This window comes from Euprymna scolopes, chromosome 21 (assembly GCF_053919585.1).
Source record: "Euprymna scolopes isolate OS-2025 chromosome 21, ASM5391958v1, whole genome shotgun sequence".
Taxonomy (NCBI): Eukaryota; Metazoa; Mollusca; class Cephalopoda; order Sepiida; family Sepiolidae; genus Euprymna; species Euprymna scolopes.
In genome coordinates, this window is record NC_136502.1 from 46,635,497 (window position 1) to 46,657,232 (window position 21,736).

Genomic DNA, 21,736 nt, shown 5'->3' on the forward strand with positions numbered 1-21,736 from the left:
TCTAGACATTTTGGACTATTTGTTGTATTACGGCGCATGGAATGTAACATAGTTCTTTTATTACATAAGTATGGATTGGCAAATCACAACATTGTAAGCTTGCGCGTACTTCATACATGTGTAAAAACGGTGATCGCTGTACTAGGATGAAATAACAATATTTATTAACCTGTTTAAAAAACAGTAATTTGAATCATTCTAACGTTAAGGGATTTTGCCACAAATGTTCATTAGACAGTCTCTGCTTATAAGTGTCCTGTACAAAAGGCAAAAAGTTTATGATTAGAGAGTTTCATGAACAAAGGGACACATGGTTATTTTCTGGGGGGAAAAGAAAATCATTACTTGCTTAAGTGACATGTGTATGTGTGTGTGTTCAGTACATGTGAAAACAACAGTTCAAAATAACTTGCTGAAAAAAATTAATTCTCGTTCTATATGGTAACTTTCCATGCTGAGAATTTAGATGCATGACGCGCGCAAAGTCATGTTGGGTGAATTTAATATTCCACAAGATGGAGTCGGGCAGCGATGATATTTACTTATAAAACTGTATTCCGGACTGATTTGATTTTTGTGGTAAAAAGCTTATATACCTGTGTTCTAGAACATTTTAGATTATTTATAGTATTACTGCACATGGAACGTAACATAGTTCTTTTATCGCTTGAGTGCGGATGGGCACATCACAACATTGTAAGCTTGTGCGTACTTCATGCATATGCATGTTGAAAATGGTGATTGTTATGAGAATGTCTCTGCCGTAGATTTGTTCCAGCCATATATAGTGGTCACTACAGACTAAAGGACAAAATAAGGAAAGTGAGAATTACAATGCTGGTAAAAGTAAACCCAAAGCCCACTTTCTAGTCTCCTTTTTAGGTGACTTAATTTTTTGCATCTCCCTTTTTAATTCATAGGTGAAATGAAATCAACGATTAATAGTTATTAATAATCAAATACAAGATTAACCAGATGAAATAGTAAGTTAAATTAAACTAAAATGAATGAGTATAAAGATGTGTGTTACTGTTCACTGTTCTTTATCTGATATATGGTTGTACCTTTTTATTTGCAACTATACTCCAATAGCAGAGTAGAGCACAAGGTTGCTTTTTAATGGAGGAGAATATCCAGCCCCCTGCCCCCCATCCTTCCCGCAAGAAAAGGGACACACTGGATTGGGTTCAAAATAAAATTTGTCTCAATCTAGTATGACTTCTCCTTTACTGACTAAGAAGAAGAAAAATGAAGTGTAGCATTGGAACAGATACTACACTTTGCATCAAGGCAAAAGGAAGGTCATGTGTAGAGAAAGGCCTTTGACCCGGAGGTTTTTTTTTTTTTTAGTTGACCCTTAAAAAGTGAACAAAGTCACTAAATCATGGCGCGAGTTTATTGGTAGAAAAAAAAAATGTGTAGGCATTAAAGTTTTAATTTTGTTGTTGTTGCTGAATATTATTATATGAGGAATCTTTTCCATTTAAAATTTAGTGAGTAATGCACATTTTGTATTGAGAAATACACATCTTAAATATGTCAACATTAGGTAAAGAATAACAAGTTATCCATAATGGCTATCTCATCTGGGCCATATTGGGTAATTTTACTTGCCTCCAACCCAAATCAACAGAGATTATATCATTCCTATAACGACCTGGCCCCTGTTGATTGCGATGAAATGCTGGTTCTATGCAGTTCTAGGAGATCCACCTTCCCAGGCTTTGCCTTCTCTCTTTGAGAACGGGTGGGGTAATTTATTACTAATCACCTGAGGTGAACTTACCAGAGAATTCCGACGGAGCTGCCCAGACATTTTTTTAGGTCAGTGTGCTCCTCCTCCTCGGAAGCGCTGACTTCTCAATCCCACTTTCTTACAAAGTTCTTGCAATGGGAGAGAACAAAATACCCCCCCTCCTAATGTTTACATCTTTAAAATGTGTATTTCTCAATAAATTTAAACTGGAAAATATTCTCCATGTAATAATATTTAACAACAACAACAACAACAACAACAAAATTAATGCCGATACAGATTGTTTTTCTTCCAATAAACTCACGCTGTGACTTGGCGACTTTGCCAAAAAAATGTTATAAAACGTTCGACATTAAATATAAGGGGACACTTTTTATTTTAACACCGGCAACTTCCTGCATAATCCTAAACTACTTTTTGTTTGCTCACGCACAAAATCCTTCCTGGTAAGTCCCCTAATAACTGACGTTGTTTGTTTCAAATTGTTACGCTGCAAAGTAAAGGAGAAATATGTGTCATTGCTATTTTGGTAAAACGTTTGATCTTTTTTTTTTTTTTTTTTAGGGTAGTAACATCGAGACATACGGTTTCCTTTTCCCCCTGGACCGGGACCAGTACCACAGATGAATCATAATACTCGATTGTATTTCTAGATTCGGTAAATTTTTACGACGTGCCTTCTGCCTCTGCTTCAGCGTATTATAAACACCCCAACCTCCCCATGTTAAGAACAGCTTTTGAAATACCCCCCCAACCCCACCATGTTAAGAACGGCTTTCGATGTTGGGGGGGGTATTCCGAAAGCCGTTCTTAACATGGGGTGGTTGGGGGCGCTTATACTACGCTGGGGGCTGGGGCAGGTTGTAAAGGAAATACCGTAAATTTTTATTTACTTTCCATCTTAACAATCACCTTTAAAATGATGACTTGCCTAGTTTTCGGGTATGCTGAAAACGAATACCGCATTTAAATTTGCCGCAAACAATTAGTTTTCCGGGTATGTTTTACTGTCCACAGTCCTTCGAAAAAGTGGTAAAAAAATCAAATATCTAACAAATGAATGTTACCAAAGGCAGGATGTTATTCTTCTACTCAACTGGGTAGGTATTAGTGTTTTTACTAAAATCTAAAATGTTTAATCGTCTCGAAAAACAAGTAAGTTCATAGGGTACGCGACCACAAGAAAAAGTGTCCACAATGTATTTGTTACGCAGCCATTTTTTTCTTGTGGTCGCGTACCTTTTGAAAACGCTTGTTTTTCAAGCCAATTAAACATTTTACATTAAGTTAAAACACTAAAAACCTACCCAGTTAGATAAAAGAGTAAATTATCTTGCTTTTGGTAACATTTATTTATTATATATTTGATTTTTTTTTTTTTTTTACCACTTTTTCAAAGGACTGTGGACAGTAAAACATACCCAGGTATATCAGAATTTTTGTAGGAATTTTTGACACCCCTAACACGAAATAGAGAATAAAATATAAAAAACTCGTAATTTCTCTTTTAAAAGTGGGTTGTTTATTTTTTTTATGGATTATACTTCCAAAATAAACTAATAAAGTTGTATAAAAAGTAATAGAAATATTTTTTTTTTTTTTAAACAGTAATGAAATTAATTGAATTTTACGAGTTGAGTATTTTTCAATTTTTAAACTTTAAAAATCTATCAATTTTTCTATTGATTCAATTTTTACGATATTTTCAGAGTTAATGTGAAATTTTATGCTTTTTTTTTTTTTTTTTACATGGGGGGTCACCGCTTATCAAGGTCCGAAGGCCACTCAGGGATAAGGTTTATTGCGTGTACAGTAATCAATGAGATAGTATTGTAGAAATCATTAGTATTGAGGGTTTGATAGAGTGTCTTACTTAAGGAGGCGGTTTGTCAGGAGTTTGTTTATGTTGGACTTGAAGACGTTCAAGTTGTAGTCAGGTGGGAAACAGGCAAGCGACAGAGAGTTCCACTGGCGTGCAGTTCTAAGAAAGAAGCTTTGCTCATGAAATCTACGTTTGGATTTAGGCACACATAAAGAGTGGGGAAAATTATTGACAGCAGTTTCAGCCAGATGGGTGTTTCTCGTGAAAGATTGGCGAGGGGGGGGGGCGAGGGATTGGAGCTCAGATGAGCACCTGTCATAGAAATAACGATAAAACAAAGACAGGCTCGCAACGTCTCTTCTGTGGGAGAGAGGTTGCAGGGAAGAGAAAAAGGCATCCCTCACTAAACCACGAAGTCTATTTTGTACTCTGTCAATGCAGGATAGACTCTTTCTAATAAACCGAATATAATATTTTAGATAAACGTTTTTTTTTAATTCACGCCCCCCCCATTTTCAAGTGTCTATTAAAAAGTAATTTACTCACCAAAGTTTTATATATCACAAATTGAAGATAAAAGATCAATAAATAATATATTCAAATTTAAAAAAAAATGTGTTTTTTTAGAAATTTACCTGTAAAGTTCGAAGTTTAAAACCTTTTTTTTTTTTTTTAAAACACCTTGTTTGTTTTTTCTTTTGTTATTTTTTAAAAATGAAACCTTGGTCCTTGCTCCTTTAATTGAAAAAAAAATTAGGGTTTGAATTACATTTTTCGAGTAGTTATAAGCTTGGAAAGACAGGGGGTCGAATGATTTTACGACTCCCATTTTGAAATGTCTATTAAAAAGTAAATAATTAATTTACTCACCAAAGTGTTATATATCACAAATTGAAGATAAATAATCAATAATATATTCAAATTTAAAACAAAAAAAGTAGTGTTTTTTAGAAATTTACCTGTAAAGTCCGAAGTTTAAAACCTTTTTTTAAAAAAAAACATTTCTTGTGAAAATATTGAATAAACAATGCTTAATTCAATGATAATATTCTTAGTTCGATAAATTACTTTTTTTTGTTCGAATTATATTGATTTCATTAACATGGCTTTCAGGGGCATTTTTTGTGATGTTCCTGAAATATTAAAAAAAAAATTTAACATCTACAATGCTTTATTTTAATAAGAAAAGCAAAAATATATTCACACATTTTTCTTTTTAGCACTTAAAACTATAAAGGTGTTTTTTATTTAACATAAAAATACATTTTCACTAAGATTTAAAAAAAAAATAATGGATTCATTATATTTTGTGATTGTCAATAAATAGTGAAAATTTCATTAAAATTGGTTGATTTCCTGAATTTATGTGAATTTTAAAGTGAAAGGATGGAGCAAAATGTTTATCAATTTCGGATTAAGCATTCATTTTGCATGTACCTAAATGTCAGTACAGTAGAACCTCGGGATACAGTGGGATACATTTTTTTCAGGTTAGATGTGGAATACAATGTTTTTCCCGACCCTGGTTACAGTATTTGTTCTGCATTACGGTTTTATTTATAATGTTATTTGATTATATACATGTGTATTATATACTGTATTGTATTTTGTTACTAATTTTTTTATGCTGTATCCTGGGGTTCTACTTTATAGCAAATAAATGTTACCTTTCGATCTACCTTGAATATTTTTTCTTTTTTTTTTCAATATTTTTTTTCCTCCTTCTGTTTATTTTAAAATCACACCTATTAGGAGAGCGTGTCTACCAGTATTTTATTTTTTATTATCAAGCCTTTATCAAAACTTCAAAGATGTAAGAGTTACATAATCTTTTCTATTTCATTTTTATTTCATAATTTCCACTAATTTTTATTTAAAAAAAAAAGAAGAAAAACCTCAGTACATCCTACCAATAACTTTTTATATCACTCTATAGATTTGTGTTGCGAAATTAAAAAAAAAAAAAAAAAAAAATTTAATGATAGTTTAAAATAAACTATGGAGGCCTGGATAGGACTAAATAAACTTCATTTAGCCATGTATTTTTAATGTTTGATTTGACGATTAAATGAGGAGTTTAATTCTTTTTGTCATAAGTGATATATATATATTTTCAGCAATCTGTCCCACCATAACAAAACATTTTTTTATGACCTTGGTACTTATGTAAACAACCATATATGTGAGATATCAAAAGTTTGACAGTTTCAGGTGTCCAATTCTACAATTTGGAATTTGGAGTACATACATACATAAATGCAACCCTTGATGGGAGATTCACACCATAAATGTTTTATAAATATCATGAGATAAGATAAATTATTTGGGATAATTTCACAAAAAAATGTCTTTTTTTTTTTTTTGACGGCTAAGGTAAATGAAAATGTGTGGTTTATTTTTTATATCTATCTATGTACTTTAAAAGGCTATATAAAAGATTACGCTTTAAAGGTGCAAAAAAACTCAGGATGTATTAATTTTCAACTTTACTTTCAAAAAGACATATATTTTGGCAAAAGTCAAAACCATAACTTAAAAATTTATGAATCAGCTAGCGAGGGGTACCCGGCGTTGCCCGGGTGTTTAGGGGTGTTAAAGAAAAAAAGTAAGTATGAGGATCGAACCCGAACCGTTGAGGCAAAGTTATGAATTAAAGTGTGAAAAAAAAAAAAAAAAAAGTGCGATGTTAACGATTGCCCCACTGCGAGATGTTAACGGAAACACGTTTGAATTTATTTAATTAGTTGGATTTAGCAGGTGCCCGTTTTAATGAGTTAATGAGGTTAAGTTTGACTGCGGGATAGTATTCATTTACTGCTGAACACTTTTTTTTCCCACCTCCAAGATATTATAGGAAAAAGACTAACCCACATGTGGCGAGCGACAAATATTGAATATTTATCTTCCCGAAATCGAGCAAATTAAATAGACAGGCGAGCTTCATTGTTAACTGTGAGATATTATGATTTCTATGTGATATAAAAAGTTTTAAAAAGTTGTGAACCGGCCGACCGCTTCTCTGAAAGAAGCCTTTTGTAGACACACAGAAAAAGCAAACACACATACATACATACATTTTCGCTTTTATATTTATAGATGATGTGAAACTGGTGCCATTTAATTAGTATAATGAAGTGTTGCTAATGTGAAGAACACAAAACAAATAAAACACGCTATAAATGTTTATGGATTTGACATGGAACCATTCATTTCTTGTACTTTTATAATCATTTTTCACCCTTAATAATAGCTTGATACTTTGCACCATTGTTATATATGAGTTTGTGAAATATTTGTGCCACAAAATGACACCAAAATTATACGTAGGTTGCGTTATCAATTTCAGATGTTGTAAACGAAAAGTTATTTTTGTATGAATGAAAAACAAATGACACTTTTTACAGCTTTCAAGTTTTGGTTTGTTTATTTTTCATTGGCATTTAACTGACAACCAATATATCAGAACACGGTGAGGATCGGCAAGGAGTGTGGCTTGCAAAATTGTTCCACTCACCAAGAGTCTATTCCAAAAAGCAGGTCAGTAGGCTGGTTTGCTCTGACTGACTTTCCCATAATGTCAGTCAGAGCTTCCCCAGACATTATGACATCATTGTGACGTATTTCCTCGGCCAGTCCTGGATCCCTGGCTGACTCAAACATGATGACATCATTGTGACGTATTTCCCAGGCTTCTCTGCAGCATATATATAACATAACATAATAAAATAAATAAAGATTTTGCAGATTCAAAAAAAATGGATAACTAACAAAAAGACAGTTATTTCACAGATTAACAAAAGTGGATGACTGACAGCGAACACGTTATCAATTCTGGGTTGAAATCAAATAAAATGAATTTTGTATTTTGTTTTCTCTCTTTTTTTCTTATAATATTCATTTTCTCTCTATTATCTCTTTCTTTTTGTTTTCCTTCCATTTTCATTACTTAAAGATTAAATGCTCTTTATTTCAAGACTAAAATCTTCTGCAAGGATCGTTTTTACTTAGTGTTTGCTGAATTAAGAACATTTTGAAGTAAGGGGGTCATCTTTGCAATGCCATATCGATATAAGGATACAAGTATCCTTTGTTTCTTTAATCAGAAAGATTCAGATTGATTTTAGTTCAAAAAGAAATATTCTTTCAAGAGATTTGAGTCCTGGATATTACCTTAAATTATATCCAATGGTGAGGCCCCAGCCTGCGTGCTTTGGGGAGTATGGAGCCACCCTTTAATAACTATTGCTCCCAGGTCCACTCTGACCTGGAGTGGTAGTACCTGTTAGGGTCCCAACTATGGGTTAAATAGAAACCGACTTACAAAAAACAAATATATTCTATTAAAAATATTTTTCTTCACAATCACTGGATTCTACATTAAATAACCTGAAAAGGGTTGATATGCCGTAAAACAACCAACCAACCAACCAACCAACCAACCAATCCAAGAGATTTGTTCTCTGGTAAATAATTTTGTTTAAATTGTTGCCGTCTTATCTACAACTCAAGAAATTTCCTGTACTTTTTGAGCAGGGTTTAATCATGTGACTAATATTCAAACGACTATTCTATCTTGTGCATAATTTTCCCTTTTCTAGTGTTCATGAGTTTACTTGTTATTCTTATATCATGTTCTTTTTTTCTCTCTCATTTAAGTTGTCTACTAGCATCCATTGTAACTGAATCACACATATCTTTATGAAGTTTACTTTTTTTATTTACTTACTTTTCACCAAAATAATAACTTGATGCTTTTAAACGTTGTTACATTTATAACCATGAAATAAAAAAAAAACTCCACAAAGCATAAAAAAGTTTAAATGTGGGTAGGAATATGGAGAGTTTGATTTATCACCATGAATTAAAGTTATAATAAAGGATTGTCAGTTTTGAAATGAAATAAAATAAAAATGAGCTATTTTTTTCAAAGAAGTTACCCCTTATCAAGGCCCGGTAGCAACATCAGTGGCAATAAAATAATAATCTGAGAGGAGTAATAATAACAATAAATTTGATATTACTTGCATATAAAAGTAAGCACAAACTATAAATGTATGCATTTAGCCTGATGATTTCATGCAGGAATGAAACGTGGATGCCTCTGTGTAGCTTACTTGCCATAAATATATTTTTCGTACTACTACATACAAATATTCAAAAAATCTTTTGACTTGATAAGTTCAAAAATTCATGTGGAAGTCTGTACTTTCAGAGCATACTTTTCTTCACTGTGTTTTTTTTTTTTTACTTTCAGCCTGAAAACAGGATTTCCAAAAATAAAAAAAAAATGTGCAAAACATTCCCATGTGAAGTTTGTGGAGAATCCTTCACTGAAAAACTCCAATGGACAGCGCATTTAAAAATCCATGTCAATGAAACCCTCGAGCATTGTTATATTTGTGGGAAAGGCTTTGCTGGAAGCAAATTATTGGACGAGCACATTAAAAGCCATTCTGGTGTGACACCCTATCACTGTGGGGTGTGTGGAAAGGTTTTCTTGGAAAGCAACAGCTTAAAGAAACACATGATTATTCACACACGTGAGGCATCTTTCCCATGCAAAATCTGTGACCGAATTTTCTGCGTAAATAGTGAACTGATTAACCACATGCGAACTCATGCTAGAAAAGCTCCGTATGATTGTAACGTGTGTGGGAAAACTTTCTCATGGAAAACTAACTTGAAAGTGCATGTTAGATCTCATACTGGGGAGAGGCCTTTCCCCTGTGCAAGCTGTGATAAAGCATTCACGACAAAAAAGACACTAGAAGACCACACAAAAGTACATACTGGAGAGAGGCCTTTCAAGTGTGGATTGTGCGAGAAAAATTTCTCGCGGAGAGGACATTTAAAAAGGCACATGAAAACTCACACTGTGCGCAGCCATGGTGAGAGGATTTCCTATAATTGTAAAGTGTCAAATTCCAATTAAACCATATCATAACAATACTAGCGGGACCTGTGGAAATTCCACAGAGGACTGATTCATATGTAATATATTGATGTTGGCATTCTGCAAATGTTCAGAGTAAATGAAGATACTCTGATATTATTGTAGCCATTTTGTTAAAACTGCAAAAGTATTTATCTAAGCTAGCATAGCCAAGTCGTAAAATATGCTTAAATATGATATTTTAATTCTTGCAGATTTTGCATATATTATTATGGAGTTAATGTTCTGTTGATTTCTTTTTGTATATTATAAAGTTGTGATTACAAAAATAAAAAATATATCTATATGACTTGGGTTCATCAGCTTGAATCGAAACCAAATCCTAAACGTATGAATATATATATATATATATATATATATATATATATATATATATATATATTTTTTTTACCATAATAATTAAATACCTACAGACACTAGTGTTTCATCCTTTCCAGAATCTTCAGTGCAGGGTGTCACGATTAACACCAGTCAAACGATTCAAACCCTGCAACATGAGACATCTCTGGCTCGATTAGCGAAGACCGTATCAATTTGGCTACCATTAACTGCATGAAATAATGTTGAATTTAAACATTTTAATTTTAAATGTTCATTTACTTCAGTCATTATATAAGAGCAAACAGTTAATAAAACATGCTCAAAAACACTTTGAAAAGAGTTAAAAACATATTTAATCTGAAAAGGAAACACTTGATAAGTGGATAGTCCTTAATCCACGGAGTTTCGAAGAAATACTTTCCTTCTCAAATAGAAATTAGCAAAATGCGGGATCGGATTTTGTATACAAAAGTATTTGATGAAACTGCAAGTAAGTCAAAGATCTTACTTGATAACAAAAAGTGAAGCGGAGTGAATATGGTGAAGAAAAAGGTGATTACACGTGAATGGATAGTCTGGTAAACGGTAAATAATCCCATGACGGTAAAATCCAAAAATATAACTCCGAGAAAGTTAATTGAATTTCCATTTGCACAAGTAAAATCCAAGGAAATCATGTAATTGGAATATGGTCCAAAATAATCCAAAAGGCCGGAATCCATGGAATAATTCACAAATATGTACAAGGAAAAGGGGAAAAATTCCAATAATATTAATAAAATAAAAATAAGATATACTTTTCACATGGCTGCCGAGACAATGTAAATAAGAAAGATTAGGGAAGAAGAAGAGGAAAAAAAATTAAATGGTGATAGAAAGGCTTTGAACACTTTCCTAAAATTAAATAGTGATAGAATAGCTTTGAACACTTTCCTAAAAAATATATGGTGGAAGGCTTATCACCATGACTTAAGCATTAAAAATAAACTTAAAGCGCCTGTTTCCTCTGAAGACCAACCTTACCCAGAAATCTTAACAAATGAACTCCCTATCAACTCTCATAGAGAACAAAAGAAAATCAAAAGAATTGCTGCCAAATTTTACGGATTAAAAACCACTGCCCACCCCAAATACAACCCTTACCTTGAGAAGTTTGAGAATTCCATGTTAAATTTAGTAAAAAAAATTAACTTTAAGAAACAATAACACCATTATAATCTGGTTACTCGAAAAATAAATAATTTTGCCGAAAAAGTTAAAAAGAATAAACATATATCCGTTCCTGCTGATGAGACAAAAAATTATTATAAACTTGACTATCCTACATATAAAAGACTTTTGCATAAAGAACTTAATAAATCTTATAAAATAGTCCCTCCTAAGACTTTATATTCCATTAATTCTGAAGCTAAACTTTTACTGACTTCTATGAATATTCATAACTTCACTGAAATAATTTCTCTGGGTACCCCTAGATTCACCCTCAAGGATCATAAACCAAATTCTATGATAACCCCTCCATCAGATTGATCTGCCCATCTAACTCTGACTTAGGTGCTGTAAGCAAAAATATCTTAGATATAATCATCCCTTCTATTAAAGTAAAAGTAAGTTTCCCTCTTTAGCTAAATTCAGATTCCGTAATTAATTGGTTTGTCTCCCTTAAAAATAAACACCTCCTTAACTTCATAACCTTTGACATTCAAAATTATTATCAATCAATTTCTCTGATCCTTTTAAATAAGGCTCTAATCTTTGCTAAAAGAAATTCTGACTTAACTAATTTAGAAATTAAATTAATTCTAGTGAGAAAGTCCCTTATACAATTTAACAATAAGCTTTGGACGAGAAAGAACACCCCTGATAATTTTGACATTTTGATGAGTGCTTCTGACTCTGCAGAAGTTACCGATATAGTGGGACTCTTCTTACTGAAAGAACTTAAATACCACTTTAAACATATCCAAGGGGGCCTTTATAGAGATGATGCCCTTTTTACTACAACAGCCAGGCCAAGAGAGTACAACAAAACAATTTAAAAAATTACATAACTTCTTTAATAACTTTGGCCTTCCTATAATTATTGAACCAAATAAAAAAACTTCAAATTTTCTAGATGTTACACTTAATCTTAACACCAAAACTCATAGACCCTATCATAAACCTTACCTTACGCTTTTATACGTCCATAAATCTTCTAAACCACGCCAACTCAATTATAAAATCTATAGTATCATCCGTCTCTAGAATTTCTGCTGATAAAAAAACTTTTAATCAAAATGCTACTTTCTTCAATAATGCCTTAAGGAACTTAGGACACAAGGAAAAGATTAAATACAACCATTATGCTCCTCCTGCAAGCTGCCTTAAATCTGTAATCACACACAATATGACTCATAAGAAACCAGTTCAAATAAAAAGATCTGCTGCTATCAATAACAATGAACCAGTCTACATATATAATCCAAACCAAAATACTAATCGCAATACCCCTAACCCACCCAGTTGCATCAGGAGAAAGAAAAATATTTGGTTTAATCCTCCAAACTAATATACCTAAGGAATTCTTCAACATTGTACAAAACTCTTTCAAATGCCCACACAGATATAATTCTATTTTCAATAAAAACTCAATCAGGATTTCTTATTCAACAATGCCTAATTTAGCACGAAGAATCTTAACATCTAACAAAAAAAGGATCAAGTAAAGAATAGATACCCTGTACCAGACGCCGTTGCCTGGCAGTGACAAGCGCACATTTTAACTAACACCGGTGATTTGACCTTAACATTGGCACAAGCACATGGCGTCGGTTGTTTGTAAACGTGTCAAATAGCAAACATGCTCAAATATTCGCCAGCAATTTTTTTTTTTAAATATATTTAGAAAACTTTTGAAGATTTAAAAGAAAAAATATATATTTACAGAACATTTTTTTTTAAATAAGTAACAAAACGAACGTATTTAAATAAAAGATATTTAAATAAATGGGTGTCTTTCTGTTTCAGATTTTTACAACCAAGATTGATTTTTATGTACTGTTTTTTTGGAGGGTTTTTTCTGTGCGTTTGTAAGACAATGCAATATTTATTTAATTATACTTTAAAACATTAACTTCAGCGAAAATTAATATATTTTTAAAATAATATTTTTAAATATTAAATTTTGACGAATATTCGCGAGCAAAATTTTTTTAAAAATAAAAGATATTTAAATAAATGGGTGTCTTTCTGAGTGCATTTCTTAATATATTTACAGAACTTTTTAATAAACCTTCGAATAATGATTATAATGTTTCGTGGGTTTTTGCGCCAAAGATTGATTTTTATGTAAAGTGTATATTTAATTCTTTATTTTTCTGTGTGTGTTTTTAATACAATTCAATATTTATTTAATTATTCTTTAAAACATTAACTTTACCGACAATATATTTTTAAAATAATATTTTTAAATATTGAATTTTGATTTAATCTCATGATACCCTCACCTGATCAATTTATTAAATGACAAAAAAATCCAAAAGTCGAAGAAGCCAAAATTTTACGTGGTATTAAAAAAAATTAATATTTGGACCATTTTGTTTTAAATACTGGGGACCAAGTAAAGAATAGATACCCCGTAGCAGACGCCGCCGCCTGGCGGTGCCAGGCACACATTTCAACTAACACCGGTGATTTGACCTTGATATTGGCACAAGCACATGGCGTCGGTTGTTTTTAAACACGTCAAACAGCAAACATGCTCGAATATTCACCAGCATTTTTTTAAAAATATATTTACAAAACCTTTGAAGATTTAAAAGAAAAAGTATATATTTACAGAACATTTTTTTAAATAAGTAACAAAACGAACGTATTTAAATAAAAGATATTTAAATAAACGGGTGTCTCTTTCTGTTTCGGATTTTTGCGACCAAGATTGATTTTTATGTACCGTGTTTTGTGGGGGTGGGGGTGGGGGATTCTGTGTGCGTTTTTAAGACAATTCAATATTTATTCTTTAAAACATTAACTTCAGCGACAAGTAATATATTTTCAAAATAATATTTTTAAATATTACATTTTTACGAATATTCGCGAGCAAGATTTTTTTTTAAAAATAAAAGATATTTCAATAAATGGGTGTCTTTCTGAGTGCGTGTTTAATATATTTACAGAACTTTTTAATAACTATTTTATTCTTTTTATCAAACAAAAATAGAACTTTTATAATGACATATATATTATGGACTGTTTCGAAATTTTAAAATTAAAGTTAGTTTTATTTAAAAAAAAAAAAAAGACGAGGTGTTGTTTTTTTTTTCAATTAAATTATAAACTTTATTTGAACTTTCAATAAACTTTTACAGACATAAAAATAGACTTTATAGATATTTTATAATAATTTTTTAAAAATATATTTAACGAAAAGTTGTTTTTTATCGTTTCATTGTTGAATAAAATTTCAAAGTAATAAATGGTGAAAAAAAATATCTCGAAAAGAAAAAACACCTCGTCTTTTTTTTTTTTTTTAAATAAAACTTTAATTTTAAAATTTCGATGTTTGAAAAACAGTCCATAATATATATTTCATTATAAAAGTTATATTTTTGTTTGATAAAAAGAATAAAACAGTTAATAAATAAAAAAAAACAACAACAGTCCATTAAGTTCAAATAAAGACTGTTTGAATAAAACTTATAAAAAAAGGTTCATTCTATACGGTTTGGGACATTTTTTTTTTTTTTTTCGTACGTTTTTAATACAATTCAATATTTATTTACAGTGCAATGTATGTCTGTGGTCAGTGAAGGAGAAATCCTTTTAGGCCGAGGCAATTTTTTATGCATAATAAAATCACAAGTATAAACAATGGAGATAAAAAATTTTTTTATTTTATTCACATATCTTTTTATAACTTTTATTTTTATAAAGATGAAATGTAGTATCACAAGATAAAAATCTTTTTATAATTTTATTTTTATTTAAAAAAAAAACGCACTCAGAAAGACACCCATTTATTTAAATATCTTTTATTTAAAAAAAAATCTTGCTCGCGAATATTCGTAAAAATTTAATATTTCAAAATATTATTTGAAAAATATATTAATTGTCGCTGAAGTTAATATTTTAAAGAATAATTAAATAAATATTTAATTGTCTAAAAAACACACACAGAACCCCACCCCCACAAAACACGGTACATAAAATTCAATCTTGGTCGCAAAAATCCGAAACAGAAAGAGACAACCATTTATTAAAATATCTTTTATTTAAATACGTTCGTTTTGTTACTTACTTAAAAAAAAAAATGTTTTGTAAATATATACTTTTTCTTTTAAATCTTCAAAAGTTTTCTAAATATATTTAAAAAAAAAAAAAATTGCTGGCGAATATTCGAGCATGTTTGCTATTTGACGTGTTTAAAAACAACCGACGCCATGTGCTTGTGCCAATGTCAAGGTCGAATCACCGGTGTTAGTTGAAATGTGCGCCTGGCACCGCCAGGCGGCGTCGTCTGCTACGGGATATCTATTCTTTACTTGGTCCAAATACTGTAACAAATGGATAAAGCCATTTTCAAAGATGTTGTGTGTCCGTTGATTTCTAGAGACCATCTATCCATAATTGAATGGATGAAACAGGATTCCGTACTTGCAAATGAAATGAATTGTGAATTCTGTAATGTCCATATGAATTGGACGAAATATTCAATGACATTGGATAAGCCAAAAAGAAATGCCATGATGCAACTGAATATTTCGAAACCGACGACCAGTGACATATATGCTGCATTTCGAGCAATATGTGTGAAATATTTTATCGATAATCCCATAAAACTTGGTGGGCCTGGAACAATCGTCTAGATAGATAAATCGTGTTTTTCCCACAAACCAAAGCATCATCGTAGAAGAGCTAGTCACAAGCCATTATGAGTGTTTGGCTTGGTTGATACAAGCAGTAAGCCTACAGTAGGATACATGGAGATAGTCGAAAAAAGGAATAAAGAAACCTTATTACCCATAATAAAAAAAACATTGTTTTACCAGGAACGACCAGTCATAGCGATGAATGGAAAGCATATAATACGATAGACACTGATTTGGGATTTCCCCATTACACTGTAAACCATTCACAACATTTTGTGAACCCAAACAACCAAGTCCATACACAGACAATAGAAAGCTATTGGAATCGCCATAAACGATTTATTAAATCAATGTTCGGCTGTAGAAGATCTCACTTAGATTCCTATCTGAAGGAATTCCTGTGGCATGAAAGAAATTCAGAAAATACATTTTTCAAATTGTGTGATACCATTTCTGCACAACATCCATTTATTTAAATGTATTTTGTTTAAATGTTGTGTTTCGTTACATTAAAAACTTACTTGTATTTAATTTGCCTTTGTGAAGAAGTAAGCAAATAGGAAGTTTTTTTTGTTTTTTTTCAATAAAAATAAAAATTATAAAAAAATTTCTATCTTGTGATACTGCATTGCATCTTTATAAAAATAAGTTATAAAAAGATATGTTAATAAAATAATATATTTTTAAAATCTCGATTGTTTATACTTGTGATTTTATTATGCATGAAAATTGCTTCGGTCTAGAAGGATTTCTCCTTCACTGACCACTGACATACATCGCACTTTAAATAAATATTGAATTGTATTAAAAACGTACACAGAAAAAAAATGGCAAAAGAAAAAAAAGAAAGAAAAATAATAAGGTGTTAAAGAATTAACCTTTTTTATTCAAAATCTTTATTTGAACTTAATGCACTGTTTTTTTGTTTTTGTTTTTGTATTTATTAACTGTTTTATTCTTTCTATCAAACAAAAATATAACTTTTATAATGAAATATATATTATGGACTGTTTTTCAAACATTGAAATTTTAAAATAAAGTTTTATTTAAAAAAAAAAAAGACAAGGTGTTTTTTTCATTTCCAGATATTTTTTTTTCACCATTTATCACTTTGAAATTTTATTCAACAATGAAATGATAAAAAAAAAACTTTCCGTTAAATATATTTAAAAAAAAATATTATAAAATATCTATAAAGTCTATTTTTATGTCTGTAAAAGTTTATTGAAAGTTCAAATAAAGTTTATAATTTAATTGAAAAAAAAAAGAAACACCTCGTCTTTTTTTTTTTTTTTTTTTAAATAAAACTAACTTTAATTTTAAAATTTTGATGTTTGAAAAACAGTCCGTAATATATATGTCATAATAAAAGTTATATTTTTGTTTGATAAAAAGTATAAAACAGTTATTAAAAAGTTCTGTAAATATATTAAAAACGCACTCAGAAAGACACTCATTTATTTAAATATCTTTTATTTTTTAAAAAATCTTGCTCGCAAATATTCGTCAAAATGTAATATTCAAAAATATTATCTTAAAAATATATTAATTGTCGCTAAAGTTAATGTTTTAAAGAATAATTAAATAAATATTGAATTGTCTCAAAAAGGTACACAGAACCTCCCACCCCAAAAAAACACGGTACATAAAAATCAATCTTGGTTGTAAAAATCCGAAACAGAAAGACACCCATTTATTTAAATATCTTTTATTTAATTAAGTTCGTTTTGTTACTTATTTAAAAAAAAAAAAGTTTCATAAATATATATTTTTTCTTTTAAATCTTCAAAAGTTTTGGGAATATATTTAAAAAAAAAAAAGTTGCTGGCGAATATTCGAGCATGTTTGCTATTTGACGTGTTTACAAACAACCGACGCCATGTGCTTGTGCCAATGTCAAGGTTGAATCACCGGTGTCACTTGAAATGTGCGTCTGTCACCGCCAGGTGACGTCGTCTGCTACAGGGTATCTATTCTTTACTTGATGCCCCCAAAATTAAATCAGTCCAAAAAATCCCTTTCCCAATTAAACACAAAACTAACTGTAATTGTAATGACAAACATCTTTGCCCACTCAATAATGATTGCATCCATAAAGATGTTATATATTCATGCCCAATTACTGAGCTCCCACACAATCCTTCCATAACAGACACTAATATTTCGTCTTCAAGTTATCCTTCTTCCCATCCTCCATCTGATATAGTTACTAATCCAATATATTAGTCGAGCAGCCCCTCTATCTACAATCATACAACTAGCAATAATGATAATAATAATAATAATAATAATAATATTAATGAGAATAATAATATTTCTCCTAACAGCCATCCTAACACTAACAACACTCATTATCCCCTCCAAAATAGTCCTCATACAATCATTGTCCCACCATTTGTTGAACACTATGAACAAAATTCAAACTATTTAACTAATACAAATCAGCAAATTAATATTAATATCAGACCTCGAGCTTTTAATAAAGTGCATACATATATCGGCGCTACTTCAACATTAATTAAGAAAAGAATATCAAACCATATTTCTTCTTTTAACAAGCATAATTCTAATAATAACCAAGGAACTTCTCTAACCACTTTAATTAAAAAACTTAACTCTAATAATACCCCTTCTCAATCAAATGGACTATCATAAAAAAGTTAAATCTTATACTCCAGGCTCTAAGTCATGTCGCCTCTGCACAACCGAAGCTATAACTATAATTACTTCCCCTCAAAGTAACAATATAATAAATTCTAAAAACGAACTGATCTTTTTCTATAAACATAAGTTCAAATTTAATTATGATAATTTTGAAATTACATAGTTATTACTTTAACCTTTCAGATAGATATATAATTTTTCTTTAACTTTATCGTTTTTTCTACGTACTTTCTTAATACGTTATAACTCAATAATCCTTTATTTTAATTCTTTATTTCTTCTTTGCTTGACCGTTTTTTTTTGTTTTGTTTATCTGCAATTTTTTACCTGCAATTTTTTATCTGCAATTTCCGTTTTAGTCTTTAAATATTCCTATCTAATATATCAATCTACCCACACATTCATATCCTGTATGTATATTTACTTATATTTTACTATATGCATTTACTTACATACTTACTTGCTTTATCGTGAATTTGCAGATACCGGCCATTCTCTCTTCTTAAAAATTTTTTTAAATTTTTAAATTTTATTTTTATTTATTTATTGATTTTTTTATTTATTAATTATTTTTTATATATTTATTTATTTCCATTTAGTGTCTTTTAACAACTCTTGCTGACATTTTTTTAAGTAATAACCTGCACATTTCAGTTGACCTATTTTTTAGCCCTATATTTTTTTCGTGCCTTTTAACATCTTTTTGTCTGGGTCATTTTGACATTTGCTTTTCTACTTTATATTTAATTCTATCACCATTTAATTTTTTCTTTCCTCTTCTTCTTCCGTGATCTTTTTTCCCTCTTTTTCTTCCCTAATCTTTCTTATTTACATTATGTCTCGGCAGCCGTGTGAAAAGCATATCTTATTTTTCTTTTATTGATATTATTGGAATTTTTCCCCTTTTCCTTGTACATATTTGTGAATTATTCCATGGATTTTGGCCTTTTGGATTATTTTGGACCATCTTCCAATTACGTGATTTCCTTGGATTTTACTTGTGCAAATTCAATTAACTTTCTTGGAGTTATATTATAGATGGGTTGTCTGAAAATTTCAATTAAATTGGTAACGTAGAAATATGGTTTTATTCGCTTGTAACAAACCAAGAATTACATTTTTATGGTTTTATTCGATTGTAACGAACCAAGAATTACATTTTTATATATATATAGATATATCTATATATATAAAAATGTAATTCTTGGTTCGTTACAAGCGAATAAAACCATATTTCTACGTTCAGACAACCCATCTTTAGAGCCGAGGGATGTTTTTATGTTATTAAAATAAATTTACATCGCCAATTATTAAAATATTAAATAAAATAAATATATTTTCATAAGCCATTACTGCGAACCTGATTTGTTGATAGAACTGAACTTCCGGTTCGATTCATTTCACACCCACGAATTGACGAAACGAACGAGATTTAATTTTCTGTTTACTCGATAAGTAAAAAAAAAAAAGAAAAAAACATAATTCATTTGTTTATCTTCCAAATTTTTTAATTTAAACATTTTTTCTTTATTATATCAGGCAAAAAAAAAAGTTTGTCGCTTGCTTTTTGAGTCGAAGTCGTTTTTTGTTTTTTTCTTTGTTTTTTTTATTTTTCGATATAAGAAATATGAACTTTTTTATTATTATGTTTGGTAAAAGTACAGTTTTTGTTTTCGAAGAAATTGTACGGATTGGTAACTTGCTTAAATAATATTTGATGCTAATGCAGAGAGTGGTCCGCGCTATTTTTTAAAATCGTATTTCCAGGTTTAATTAAAGTTTTATTATGTTTTTTTTTTATTTAATTGTAAGGTTAAAATACAGATTAGGTACAAAACATCCTCCCCTCCCCATGTTAAGAATGGCTTTTTAAATAATAACGTTATTATTTCAGCACGGATCACTCTCTGCATGAGTACCGTACTGTCACCTAACAATTTAATAAACAAAACATGGTACTTATGCAGAGAAAGTACCATGCTAAAATAATAACGTTATTTAGAAAGCCATTCTTAACATGGGGAGGGCGTTTTGTAACTATTCTATACTTTCACCTAACAATTTAATAAACAAAAGATGGTACTTATTACAGAGAAGGTACCGTGCTGAAATAACACTATTAAGAAAGCCATTTTAAACATGGGAAAGGGAGGGTGTTCTGTAACTATTTTATAGTTTCACCTAACAATTTAATAAACAAAAGATAGTACTACCGTTATTTAGGAAGCTATTCTTAACATGGGGAGGGAGTTTTGCATCTATTCTATACTTTGACCTAACAGTTTAATAAACAAAAATAGATAGTATGTATGCATAGAAAATACTGTGCTGAAATAATGTTATTTAGAAAGACATTCTTAACATGGGGATGGTATTTTGTAACTATTCTGTCCTTACACCTAACAATTTAAAAACAAAACATGGTACTTATGCAGAGAAGCTACCCTGCTGAAATAATGACGTTATTATTTAGAAAGCCATTCTTAACATGGGAATAGGGGTGTTTGTATCTATTCTGGACTTTCATCTAACAATTTAATAAATAAAAGTTGAACTTAAGCAGACAAGGAACAGTACTGAAGCATTAACATTATTTAGAAAGCCATTCTTAACATGGGGAGGGAGGATGTTTTCTAACTATTCTGTACTTTCGGTGCTAATGGAGAGAGTGATCCACGCTATTTTTTAAATCGTATTTCCACGTTTAATTAGAGGGTGTTTTGTATCTATTCTGTACTTTAACCTTACAATTGAATAAAAAACATATCATAAAACTTTAATTAAACTTGGAAATACGATTTAAAAAATAGCGCGGATCAGTAAGTTCATTAGCACCAGAAATTGTTAGGTGAAATACAGAAAAGTTTCTACCAAGAAAACCATTATTTTTTTTTGCTATTCTTACCAAGGGGAGGGGATGGTGTTTTGTCACTATTCTGTGCTTTCAACTAACAATTTATTAAAAAAACAAAAGGTAAATTCTCACATTAGGTCCACCTCCACAATTTTTAACATAGTTAGGCTGGGGGTGTTTGTTCTGAAAGCCGTTCTTAACATGGGGAGAATGGTGGTATTTATTCCAAAACCCGTTTTTAAAAGACGAAAGGCAGGTAAAAGGTTAAAACATGTGGTTAGGCATGGGTGTTGTTTATTCCGAAAGCCGTTCTTAATATGGGGAGGTTGGGAGTGTATATTCATGGCCGTCAGTGAATTATAGTGCATAGTACAGGTCTTTATATCTTGAAAACTAATTGCCTCTGCAAATTTTAAATGAGATTTTCTTAATCAGCATAGTCGAAAACTGTGGAGGTGGACCTAATGTAAAAAAAAATACCCTCCCCCCAAAAAAAAGATATTGTGAAATTTAAATT

The 21,736-nt window shown here is 30.4% G+C and overlaps 1 long non-coding RNA gene across 1 annotated transcript; it reads left to right on the forward strand.

The window, feature by feature from the left end:
• Positions 1-2,001: 2,001 nt before the first annotated feature.
• LOC145242222 (uncharacterized) lies at positions 2,002-9,817 on the forward strand. Its single transcript, XR_013862672.1, has 2 exons — positions 2,002-2,202; positions 8,833-9,817. It is a non-coding gene; the product is annotated as an uncharacterized LOC145242222 (long non-coding RNA).
• Positions 9,818-21,736: the final 11,919 nt, after the last annotated feature.